At 37.1% G+C, this 13620-nt stretch overlaps 1 protein-coding gene across 14 annotated transcripts in view; it reads left to right on the forward strand.

Moving 5' to 3' along the window:
• The window catches only part of KTN1 (kinectin 1), a 128897-nt gene that overhangs the window by 15065 nt on the left and 100212 nt on the right, over positions 1-13620 (forward strand). For 13 of the 14 annotated variants that reach the window (XM_053603847.1, XM_053603851.1, XM_053603852.1 and 10 more), the window contains exons 2-3: positions 47-101; positions 1830-1930. The exons of the other annotated variant lie outside the window; for it this stretch is intronic. The gene's annotated coding sequence lies outside the window, so the exon portion shown is untranslated. The remainder of the gene's footprint in view (positions 1-46; positions 102-1829; positions 1931-13620) is intronic. 14 annotated transcript variants of the gene reach the window in all.

Genomic DNA, 13620 nt, shown 5'->3' on the forward strand with positions numbered 1-13620 from the left:
GTTTTTATTGATTTTTTTCCTCATGAAATATCTTCCTATGTTTCAGATTAAAACCAGACTGAATTAGTTGCTATTGGATCAACTCATTATTTTGAGAACTAGTAAGTAAAAATAAATAAGCATTTTTCTTTTATGATTTGTAGCTTGAATTTCTCATGGAAGTGTGCCACATTGACTGGGTTACACTTACACTAAAATCAAAACCCTGAAATTCAACCAGTCTTTAAATTTAACTACCGATTGATAAAAAATGGAAAAGACAGAGGTAGGAAACTCTATAGGGCCAGCCACCTGGTTTGTTTTTTTTCTAACCCCAAATTCTAAGAATGTCAAGAAACTGAATAGTAGAGATAAAGATATGGTAGATTGGGGGCGGCACCTGTGGCTCAGTGAGTAGTATGCTGGCCCCATATACTGACGGTGGCGGGTTTGAACCTGACCCTGGCCAAACGGCAACAAGAAAAAATAGCTGGGTTTTTTGGTGGGCGCCTGTAGTCCCAGCTACTTGGGATGCTGAGGCAAGAGAATTGCCTAAGCCCAGGAGTTGGAGGTTGCTGTGAGCTCTGATGCCACGACACTCTACTGAGGGTGACAAAGTGAGATTCTATCTCTAAAAAAAATATATATATGGTAGATTGGAGGAGACAAAAAATAAACCAGTCAGGGAATAACAAAAATATTGACAAGCAGTTGGGGATGTGTGAATGCTGGTTTGATGTTGGATGTTCAGGAATTATTGAGACTGGATGTTTTGTTATCTTTTTCTCTCTAGCACAAAGCTTCTGTTGATAGCCTGATTGGTTTTCATGGCTCTTCTTTCCCTTCCCCTCTCCTCCTCCTTCCTTCCTTTTAAAAAACAAAACAAAACAAAATAAAAATAAACCTTTCACAAGCTTTGCAAATCATACTTCCTACTCCCATCCCTTGGTGTCAAGCGTGAACTTGGTTTTGTTGCCATTACTCAGGAGCTGGTCTCTCTGGCCATCTTCCTCACTCCTTCCCTGCCATTACTCGGGAGCTGGTCTCTCTGGCCATCTTCCTCACTCCTTCCCTGCCATTACTCGGGAGCTGGTCTCTCTTGCTATTTTCCTCACTCCTGGTATTCCTTGCTATCCTATTGCTTGTTGTCTTCAACTTGAAACTTAAGTTATCTAATGAGTTGAATTCATTTTCGAAAACCCTGCTGCTAACTTAAAGCTATTAAATGAAAACATAATTTCCATTAATTTTAGTGGGAAATTGTGTTTTGTTCCATTCCATTCTCCACATGTAGGTAAATATTAATTCAACAGTGAAGATGAGTTTAAGTATAGACCATTTGAAAGTGAATACATTTTATGCACAAAATGTAATGTAATATAATGAAGACTTACTGTATTTGCCAAAGGAGGAAGATAAAACTTGGTAGTGGCTGGTGGTGATTAGTGGAGTATCATTCTTTGGAAAGTCTGTTCTTTGTGTACTTCCTAGTTTCAAACTTTTTGGAGCTCAGTGTTATCTTGCAGTCACTCTACACTTAAAGATCGTACTGTGGCTTAGAAAATCAACTTTAGGGCAATAAAGTCTAAACAAGTTTTGAAACCATGAGAAGCAGAGCACGTGCAGGAGAGATGGAGTTGTAGGAGGTGATAGATCTTCATTTTACTGGCGTGTGTGCACAGAGCAAAACAGTCTGCATTTTATTCAAACATGCATAGTATACATTTGTTACATATGTACTCTGACTAGAAACTATTATGTTGAATAAGATGTTGAATGTGTCTTTGCCTGAAATCATACACTGTTAAAATTTCACTCTTTATAAAATAATTTATTTTGTGTGCGTTTAGGTAAACAGTCACTAATACCAAAAAAGTCATTGCTTGAAAAGCGGTAATTTTCAAGATTCATTTTGATGAACACCAGTTAACAGAACAATTCATTTTGTGAGGTAAGTCTGTAGACTTAATAACATGGTCTCTCTGCTTATCTGAACTATTGAAATTCCTGCTCTTCCAACCAAGTAACTGAAATAGTAACAAATGATAAAATAGTGAAACAGAGTTTAGTTGGTTTAGTTTTTATTTCCATCCTTGTATTCAACCCATCTTTTAGAAACTGGCAAGCTTGTCTGTAAGTATTTGATTAAAATTATAGTAAGGTTAGGCTGAGAATAGAAATCTTTGATAATATGATTAGGATACTTTCTAAGTCATTAATTGGCAACTTTGGGCTATGATTGTTTAACCTTTTAAGTATTCCGCAGTTGAGGGTATTTTTCAGTCATGTTTGTTCGGGACTTAACTATCTCATCTTCAAGGATAGCTTGTTTACTTAATCACGTGTTCAGCCATAATCAGGCATTCTACAATATGTATTGTGTTTTCCTGATGTACTAACCCTTCTGTTAAAAAAAGAGTCATTGGACTGTCTTTAAAAAATAGTGACTGTTTCATAGTGGATAGCTTTCGATGGCCTCACTTTTTTTTGAGAATGAGTTTTACTTTGTCGCCCTCGGTAGCGTGCCATAGCGTCATAGCTCATAGCAACCTCAAACTCCTGGTCTCTGGTCTCAGTCTCCCAAGTAGCTGAGATTACAGGCACCCACCACAATGCTCAGCTAGTTTTAGAGACGGGAAGGGGGGCCGGGAGGAGTCTCGGTCTCCGTCTCGCTCTTGCTCAGGCTGGTCTGGAACCTGTAAGCTCAGGCAATCCACCTGCCTCGGCCTCCCAGAGTGCTGGGATTATAGGTGTGAGCCACCTCGCCTGGCTACGCCCTCACATTTTTTAGGTTAGCAGCATTGTCTAGATCAGCTGTTCTCAACCTGTGGGTCACCACCCCATGTGTAACAATGAAAATACATCGCCACATTAGGAAGGTTGAGAACCACTGGTCTAGATTCACCTAAAATGAATCCATCAATGTTCATTTCACTACTTTCTGCTATTTTTAGTGCTTTTAGCTAAAAGTAGCTTACTTTTACATTTTAGTAGCTTTTACTTTTCTTTTCCCTAAGTTTTAAGGTATCATCTAACAGTGGGGAAAGCTGTTGTGGAACTTGAAGAGTAGGATCATGGCATCTGTGACCTGTCTGTCAAAGGCAGTATCTGTCTTTGCATGGATGTTGGGGTAGTTGTATAGACATGGTTTCTCAGAACAAACCCCACGGTAGGGTAGCCATAGCATCAGGACTCTACTGTGGCTATTTTAGGTTCTAGTAACTGATGACCTTTCAAATTTTAACCTCATATTTTGGTTGACTGGGGGGGGGTGGTCTTTGCAACCACAAATGTTGAAGATTTCCAGTATGCAGTGTTCATTCATGTTAAGGAGATAATTTATGTGCTTAAGTCAACTTTAAGACCATAGAAATTCAGTTGGTGAAATTACAAAGACTACCTTTCTCGGGGTTAGTTCCCTAATAAGCTAGCTTCTCATCAAGATCAGTTCTTTAGTTTTTACTTAGATCTCTTAGTATTGGGGGTGGTGACAAAAATATAGAGCCGTTTTTTGGTAATTTTTGGGGGAAAGTGTTGTTGACTTAAACATTTGTTAATGTGTAAAAGTTACACTTCCACTTCATGATAATTTTAATTTGTACTAATATATTAAGGAATAAGTATATATTCCTTTTGTAGTTTTAGGAACATTATATTAATAATAAAGCCCATATTGTGATGAAATAGCCTTGATTTTGTTTTAGAGTACTAACGGGCACAAATAGGATTGAAACTATGTATTGCGTGTTTATGAGGTTTGTGTTGAAGGAAAATGCAAAGGGTTGGAGTGACAAGGACTACATATAAAGTTATGTGTTTTCAGATTCTCCCCAGAATCAACAAATATTTGACAATGTTGATGTATTGGGTACTGTCACCCTGAGATAGTAGGTGAGAGAAAATGTACATTTGAATAGGAATCACTCATTTGGAATGTTGAACTTTGAGTAGTATAAACTAAATGTGTAATCATTGAGTAAAAATCTTTTAGTGAATGTTTTCTTAAGCCGTAGTTTGTAAGGTATAATTTCAGAGAATGAGGACCATATATGAATGTAAAAACAAATGCCTTTTCATTTCAGTGAATCAGAATGGGGGAACTTCTTTTTTCTGTTTTTCTGAGACTCTTTTTCCCTGAGACCTCAACACCAGGGAAAATGTTGAGATTTTTCTTCCCAGGTGGGATTTCATGGCACCAGAAAATATGTTCGGAGTCGCGGGTCCCAGTTCCCTGAACCCAGTTGACCTGGTTCAATTACTCGCCTGAACTAGAAAGTTCAACTAAGGCACAGTGAGAATCAAAAGCAGAAGTGGGTGGAAACCGACGGTAAAACTGCAGCAGCACAGGCAGGGAAAATAGGAAGCAAAAGTGACCTGCACAAGTTTCTGTCTGACAAAGAGAAATGTTATATAGGAATAAAAAGAACGCTTAGAGTCTTCCCAAGAGAGTTTAGAAGCGGGTCCCTCTCACGAATGAGAAGAGGTGAGAGAGACTTGGGAAATGTCATAATTTTTTTTTGAGATTCCTTTTATTTAACTTCATCATAGATTAATCAATTTATTAACAGAAGTAATATTTCAGAATAATCTGCAAATGAAAATACGTAAGTACCTTCCTTATTTTAGATTCATTCATACGTACTTGTAGTTAGAAAATGTGTAAGATTTTGTTACTCCCACTTTTGCCGTTCATGTCGACTTTGTATCTCTGCTTTCTCTTAAATATCAGTGATAGAAAAAAAAATATCAGTGATAGAAATTTGCTTGTAGAATGACAAAATGAGAATTGAAATGTAGACTATGGAATAAATTGAAAGGTTTGAGGAAAAAAATCAGACTTTGTCTATTGGTGCATTTGACTATTAAATGCTGTAAAGTATTTTCCTAATTTTATATGGTTTTATACTTAGAAGCTTGTAATTGAGGAACCAGAGAAAAAAATTTTTTTGCTACATCTCTTCTGTGTTCCTGAAAAGTATTTATTTATTTATTTATTTTTTTTCGGGGGTAATCCTCAATGAGAGAATATTGGATTCTCAATCATATTCTGGTTGGAAGAGTATTGTTCATTTAAAAAAAACCTAAATTCTGGATTAGCATATTTCATGTAAAAATTATTATATTTTTTTTGAAACAGAGCTTCAAGCTGTCTCCTTGGGTAGAGTGCTGTGGCATCACAGCTCACAGCAACCTTCAACTCCTGGGCTTACGTGATTCTTTTGCCTCAGCCTCCCAAGTAGCTGGGACCACAGGTGCCCGCCACAACACTCGGCCATTTTTTGGTTGTAGTTATCGTTGTTTGGCAGGCCTGGGCTGGATTCGAACCCGCCAGCTCTGGTGTATGTGACTGGTACCTTAGCTGCTTGAGCTACAGGTGCCGATCCCATGTAAAATATTTTTAATTGTTTGCTAACATTGGCAATCAGTTTCGCTTGTTACATAAGACTTTCTGCTTCTGAAAGCTAATATTCCTGTGTTTAGCTGAGTCTAGAATTCTGTTATTGTTTATTGTTTCTGTGGATGTATGTTTACATTATCCTTTAGCTTCTGTTACTCATTAATATGTAAGTCTAAATTATTTTATAGGTAATCTTTTCAGTGTTTTCTACACTTTATATAATTTGGATTGTACAGTGTTAATAGAAATATGTTTCCATATCTTTATTCTGTCCAGATTTTGCTGCCTTTCTTGATTTGGAACTTTCACATCTTCAGCACTTTCTGAAAATTCTCGGCCTTCGTCAAATACTACTTTTCTTTATTCTTTTCTCTCCTTGAATTCTCATTTGACAAACTGGAGTCCTAGTATCTTTCATGTCTTGTCAGTTCTTCTTTCACATTTTCCCCTAGTTCTTTTTTGTTTTTATCAGGTCTGTCTTCTTATTTAATATTTATTTATTTGAGGTACAGTCTCACTCTGTTGCCCAAGCTAGAGTGCCATGGTGTCAGCACAGCAATCTCAGACTCCTGGGCTCAAGTGATCCTCCTGCTTCAGCCTCTCAGAGTGCTAGGATTATAGATGTGAGCCACCACAACTTGCCTTATTTAATAATTCTTAAACTTTATATAATTATCAGTCTGTTGAGTTTTTAATTTCTAGGTGTTTGTGCATACATATTGTATATACACACAATTTGCAAAATGTTTTTCAAGTCTTTCTCGTCTTTCTGGTTTTCTGTGAGTATTTTCTGTGTATCTGATTTATAGCTCTAATGGCTGACAGAATTTTTTTATGGTCTCACATTGTGTTATCTGGAGTTCTTTGTGATGGCACTACCTTTTGTATCCACTAGCCTTGTCCATTTTTGATTATAGATACACTCCTGGCAAAGGCGAACTTACAAAGTTGAGTATTGTACTGTGCAGACTAGATTGTATATAAACGCTTTTTTTTTTTTCCAAAGGGGTTTTGTTTTCTTCCTAAGAGCTTCCATGGCCTTTGAACCATTTTGACATTAATATTTTTGGTAGGGAGGGTGCAGGGTGGCAGAGACGATAGATGCAAATATCATCATCCATAGTTATAAATTCATAATGGAGAAAAGCTTTCTCTTTCTGTGTCTTTTTCTTGTGTTAATATGGTGCTGGTTTTCTCTTAGTCTCCACTTTACCGATTAGGTACTCCTTTGAGAGTGTTATCTGCAGCTCAAGAACTCTTATCTTAATCTTAAATGGGCATTATTCTTTCAGTTCTCATTTCTTCTTCCCCCATTACAGAATTTTCCTTAATTTCCAAAAAGCTCACTATTTCAGCAGTTTAGCAAAAGCTCACCAATTTTGCTTCCAGAAAGCAAAATGATTTATTTTTAAATTGAAAATTTTAGCTCTTATTACTAGAGATGGATTCCCCAAATTATTTTTTGTAAGGCATGATTCAATTTGTAATTAAAAAATACAGTGTAATAAATTTAACTTTGTATTATAAAAGTAATGTGAAGTCGGGAGGCGGAGCAAGATGGCAGCCGAGTAACAGCTTCCTTGCATCTGGGCACCGTGAGTCTGGGGAGATAGGACTCCAGGCATCTCTGGCTGGTGGGATCTGACTATCATCACCCCTGAGAGGATACAGGGAGTCAGTGAGAGACTTCTGGACCCCAAGAGGAGGACTAAAACAGTGGAAAACCAGCAAGTGGTCGCGTGTGTTCAATCCGTCTAAACCCGCCCGCAACTTCCACAGGCACGAGAACTTAAAGAGCAAGAGGAAGTGAAAGGAAAATTAGGGCAAGGAAACAGATAAAAGAAATCACTCATGAGGAAGAATCAGCAGAAAACTCCAGGCAACATGAAGAACCAGTCCAGAACAACCCCGCCAAGGGACCATGAGGTAGCTACTGCAGAGGATTCCACCTATACAGAAATGTTAGGAATGACAGAAAGGGAATTTAGAATACACATGTTGAAAACAATGAAAGAAATGATGGAAACAATGAAGGAAACTGCTAATAAAGTGGAAAATAACCAAAAGGAAATTAAAAAACAGAATCAAGTAAGAGATGAACGATATGAAGAATATAAAAAGGATATAGCAGAGCTGAAGGAAATGAAACAGTCAATCAGGGAACTTAAAGATGCAATGGAAAGTATCAGGAACAGGTTAGACCATGCAGAAGAAAGAATTTCAGAGGTAGAAGACAAAGTTTTTGAGATAACTCAGATAGTAAAAGAGGCAGAAAAGAAGAGAGAGAAAGCAGAACGTTCACTGTCAGAATTATGGGACTTTATGAAGCGTTCCAACATACGAGTTATAGGAATTCCAGAAGGGGAAGAAGAATGCCCCAGAGGAATGGAAGCCATACTAGAGAATATTATAAAAGAAAATTTCCCAAATATCACCAAAGATTCTGACACTCTGCTTTCAGAGGGCTATCGGACCCCGGGTCGCCTCAACTCTAACTGAGCTTCTCCAAGACACATTGTGATGAACCTGTCCAAAGTCAAGACAAAAGAAAAGATTCTGTAAGCTGCCAGGAGTAAGCGCCAGTTGACCTACAGGGGCAAATCCATCAGAGTGACCGCAGACTTCTCTAATGAAACTTTCCAAGCAAGAAGACAATGGTCATCTACCTTTAATCTACTTAAACAGAACAATTTCTAACCCAGAATTCTGTACCCTGCAAAGCTAAGCTTCAAAATTGACGGAGAAATCAAATCATTTACGGATATACAAACATTGAGAAAATTTGCCACAACAAGACCAGCTCTACAGGAAACACTTCAACCTGTTCTGCACACTGACCACCACAATGGATCAGCAGCAAAGTAAGAACTCAGAAATTAAAGGACAGAACCTAACCTCCACGCTGATGCAAAAGATAAAACTAAGCAATGGACTCTCACAAAATAAGATGAATAGAATACTACCACACTTGGCAATTATCTCAATAAATGTTAATGGCTTGAATTCCCCACTGAAGAGACATAGATTGGTTGACTGGATTAAAAAACACAAGCCATCCATTTTCTGTCTGCAAGAAACACACCTGGCTTCAAAAGACAAATTAAAGCTCTGAGTCAAGGGTTGGAAGACAATTTTTCAGGCAAATGGAATACAGAAGAAAAGAGGAGTTGCAATCTTATTTTCAGATACATGTGGATTTAAAGCAACTAAATTCAGAAAAGACAAAGATGGTCACTTTATATTGGTCAAGGGAAAAATACAACAAGAAGACATTTCAATTCTAAATATCTATGCACCCAATTTAAATGCTCCCAGATTCTTGAAACAGACCTTACTCAGTCTGAGCAATGTGATATCTGATAATACCATAATAACAGGGGACCTAACACTCCTCTTACAGAGCTGGACCAAGGGAAAAATACAACAAGAAGACATTTCAATTCTAAATATCTATGCACCCAATTTAAATGCTCCCAGATTCTTGAAACAGACCTTACTCAGTCTGAGCAATGTGATATCTGATAATACCATAATAACAGGGGACCTAACCCTCCTCTTACAGAGCTGGACAGATCCTCTAAACAGAAATTAAACAAAGATATAAGAGATTTAAATGAGACCCTAGAACAACTGTGCTTGATAGACGTATATAGGACACTCCATCCCAAAGATAAAGAATATACATTCTTCTCATCACCCCATGGAACATTCTCCAAAATTGATCATATCCTGGGACACAAAAGAAATATCAACAGAATCAAAAGAATTGAAATTTTACCTTGTATCTTCTCAGACCATAAGGCACTAAAGGTGGAACTCAACTCTAAGAAAAATGCTCCACCCCACCCAAAAGCATGGAAATTAAACAATCTTCTGTTGAATAACAGATGGGTGCAGGAAGAAATAAAACAGGAAATCATTAACTTCCTTGAGCATAACAACAATGAAGACACAAGCTACCAAAACCTGTGGGATACTGCAAAAGCAGTTTTGAGAGGAAAATTCATCGCTTTAGATGCCTACATTCGAAAAACAGAAAGAGAGCACATCAACAATCTCACAAGAGATCTTATGGAATTGGAGAAAGAAGAACAATCTAAGCCTAAACTCAGTAGAAGAAAAGAAATATCCAAAATCAAATCAGAGATCAATGAAATTGAAAACAAAAGAATCATTCAGAAAATTAATGAAACAAGGAGTTGGTTTTTTGAAAAAATAAATAAAATAGATAAACCATTGGCCAGACTAACGAGGAATAGAAAAGTAAAATCTCTAGTAACCTCAATCAGAAATGATAAAGGGGAAATAACACTGATCCCACAGAGATACAAGAGATCATCTCTGAATACTACCAGAAACTCTATGCCCAGAAATTTGACAATGTGAAAGAAATGGATCAATATTTGGAATCACACCTTCTCCCTAGACTCAGCCAGGAAGAAATAGAGTTCCTGAACAGACCAATTTCAAGCACTGAGATCCAAAGAAACAATAAAAAATCTTCCAACCAAAAAATGCCCTGGTCCAGATGGCTTCACTCCAGAATTCTATCAAACCTTCAAGGAAGAGCTTATTCCTGTATTGCAGAAATTATTCCAAAAAATTGAGGGAAGAAGGGATCTTCCCCAACACATTCTATGAAGCAAACATCACCCTGATACCAAAACCAGGAAAAGACCCAAACAAAAAGGAGAATTTCAGACTAATCTCACTCATGAATATAGACGCAAAAATTCTCAACAAAATCCTAGCCATAGATTGCAGCTTATCATCAAAAATGTCATTCATCATGATCAAGTAGGCTTCATCCCAGGGATGCAAGGCTGGTTTAACATACGCAAGTCCATAAACATTATCCACCATATTAACAGAGGCAAAAATAAAGATCACATGATCCTCTCAATGATGCAGAAAAAGCATTTGATAAAATCCAGCATCTTTTTCTAATTAGAACAGTGAAGAGTAGTATAGGCATAGGTGGCACATTTCTAAAACTGATTGAAACTATCTATGACAAACCCACAGCCAATATTTTACTGAATGGAGTAAAACTGAAAGCTTTTCCTCTTAGAACTAGAACCAGACAAGGTTGTCCTCTGTCACCTTTACTATTCAACGTAGTGCTGGAAGTTCTAGCCAATACAATTAGGCAAGACAAGGAAATAAAGGGAATCCAAATGGGAGCAGAGGAGGTCAAACTCTCCCTCTTTGCTGATGACATGATCTTATACTTAGAGAACCCCAAAGACTCAACCACAAGACTCCTACAAGTCATCAAAAAATACAGTAATGTTTCAGGATATAAAATCAATGTCCACAAGTCAGTAGCCTTTGTATACGCCAATAACAGTGAAGATGAGAGGCTAATTAAGGACAAAACTCCCTTCACCATAGTTTCAAAGAAAATGAAATACCTAGGCGTATACCTAACGAAGGAGGTGAAGGACCTCTATAAAGAAAACTATGAAATCCTCAGAAAGGAAATAGCAGAGGATATTAACAAATGGAAGAACATAGCATGCTTATGGATGGAAGAATCAACATTGTTAAAATGTCTATACTTCCCAAAGTAATCTACCTATTCAATGCCATTCCTATCAAAATACCAACATCGTAGTTTCAAGATTTGGAAAACATGATTCTGCATTTTGTATGGAACCGGAAAAAACCCCGTATAGCTAAGGCAGTTCTCTGTAACAAAAATAAAGCTGGGGGCATCAGCATACCAGATTTTAGTCTGTACTACAAAGCCATAGTGCTCAAGACAGCATGGTACTGGCACAAAAACAGAGACATAGACACTTGGAATCGAATTGAAAACCAAGAAATGAAACTAACATCTTACAACCACCTAATCTTTGATAAACCAAACAAGAACATACCTTGGGGAAAAGACTCCCTATTCAATAAACGGTGTTGGGAGAACTGGATGTCTACATGTAAAAGACTGAAACTGGACCCAAAAATTGATTCAAGATGGATAAAGGACTTAAATTTAAGGCATGAAAGAATAAAAATCCTCCAAGAAAGCATAGGAAAAACACTGGAAGATATTGGGCTCGGGAAAGACTTCATGAAGAAGACTGCCATGGCAATTGCAACAACAACAAAAATAAACAAATGGGACTTCATTAAACTGAAAAGTTTCTGTACAGCTAAGGAGACGATAACCAAAGCAAAGAGACAACCTACACTATGGGAAAGGATATTTGCATATTTTCAATCAGACAAAAGCTTGATAACTAGGATCTATAGAGAACTCAAATTAATCCACATGAAAAAAGCCAACAATCCCATGTATCAATGGGCAAGAGACATGAATGGAACTTTCTCTAAAGACGACAGACGAATGGCTAACAAACACATGAAAAAATGCTCATCATCTCTATATATTAGAGAAATGCAAATCAAAACAACCCTGAGATAATCATCTAACCCCAGCGAGAATGGCCCACATCACAAAATCTCAAAACTGCAGATGCTGGCGTGGATGTGGAGAGAAGGGAACACTTTTACACTGCTGGTGGGACTGCAAACTAGTACAACGTTTCTGGAAGGAAGTATGGAGAAACCTCAAAGCACTCAAGCTAGACCTCCCATTTGATCCTGCAATCCCATTACTGGGCATCTACCCAGAAGGAAAGAAATCCTTTTATCATAAGGACACTTGTACTAGACTGTTTATTGCAGCTGAATTTACAATCGCCAAAATGTGGAAACAGCCTAAATGCCCACCAACCCAGGAATGGATTAACAAGCTGTGGTATATGTATACCATGGAATACTATTCAGCCATTAAAAAAAATGGAGACTTTACATCCTTCGTATTAACCTGGATGGACGTGGAAGACATTATTCTTAGTAAAGCATCACAAGAATGGAGAAGCATGAATCCTATGTACTCAATTTTGATATGAGGACAATTAATGACAATTATGGTTATGGGGGGGAAACAGAAAGAGGGAAGGAGGGAGGGGGGTGGGGCCTTGGTGTGTGTCACACTTTATGGGGGCAAGACATGATTGCAAGCGGGACTTTACCTAACAATTGCAATCAGTGTAACCTGGCTTATTGTACCCTCAATGAATTCCCAACAATAAGAAAAAAAAAAAAGTAATGTGAAGTCATAGTAGGAAAATCTTAACATTCTCAAGGACATTAGGTGAAAAGTTACCAGGAAAAGTACCCAGAAGTCACCACAGAGCTAATGGTTTCTGATGTGGCATAGGAGTTTTCTATGTATAAGTGCGTATAACTGTCAGATAAAAAAGCACATTTTCTCTGTACACAGTTCTGCAGTCTCCTTTTTATATATGTTCTGGTTTACTTACAATGTATTTTGGATGTCTTCCTGTGTCCCATGTGAAGGTCTGTTGCAAGCTTGTTTACTTACTTTCCTACTGTAGGGCATACAGTTATTACAGTTTTATAAAGTTACATTGCTAACCACAAACAATCTTCAAGTATATGTTTGTATTTGTGTAATTATATCTGTAGAATAAACTGTCAGAAAAGGAATTTTGGTTGAAGGATATGCAGTACTTTTGTACTTTGATCAAGGGTTTTTCAAAATTCTTACTGACTTACACTAATTATACTTAAACTAACACTATAGTAGTATTGGTTTTCATACTCTTTGGTTTATGCTTTTGAATATTGCTAGACAATATTCAAAATATATACACTTTTTTTAGACAGTTTAATTGAGGTATAACTGGCATTTGTGTATAATGAACTGTGTGTATTTAACATGTACAGTATGACAAATATTCTATGTACACTGGTGAAACAAAAACCACCATCAAGGCATTGAACTTAACCTTCATCTGCAAAATTTGCTGCTGTTCTTGGTAATCTCTCCTTCCCACATCTTTTGCTCAAAAACCTAAGCAAAAATAGATCACTTAATGTTATAATTTGCATTTCTTTAATGTTACTGAGGTTGCATCCCTGCCACTTCAAAACATTCCTCTATGGATCATCTCTCTGAGATCTTTAGAGATACTTGTTAAGGTTACCAAGCTTTTGTAATTGTTTTTCTTTTCTTTCTTTTTATTGTTAGGGATTCATTGAGGGTACAAGAAACCAGGTTACACTGATTGCATTTGTTAGGTAAAGTCCCTTTTACATGTAATTTTTTTAAAAATTATTTTTATTTTATCTTCTTTTTGAGTTTAGCCACTTATTTTTGCCATAAAATCTTTATACCATTTCTTTCTGGTAGTGGGTTTACATGAGTCGTA

Source organism: Nycticebus coucang, chromosome 9, assembly GCF_027406575.1.
Source record: "Nycticebus coucang isolate mNycCou1 chromosome 9, mNycCou1.pri, whole genome shotgun sequence".
Taxonomy (NCBI): domain Eukaryota; kingdom Metazoa; phylum Chordata; class Mammalia; order Primates; family Lorisidae; genus Nycticebus; species Nycticebus coucang.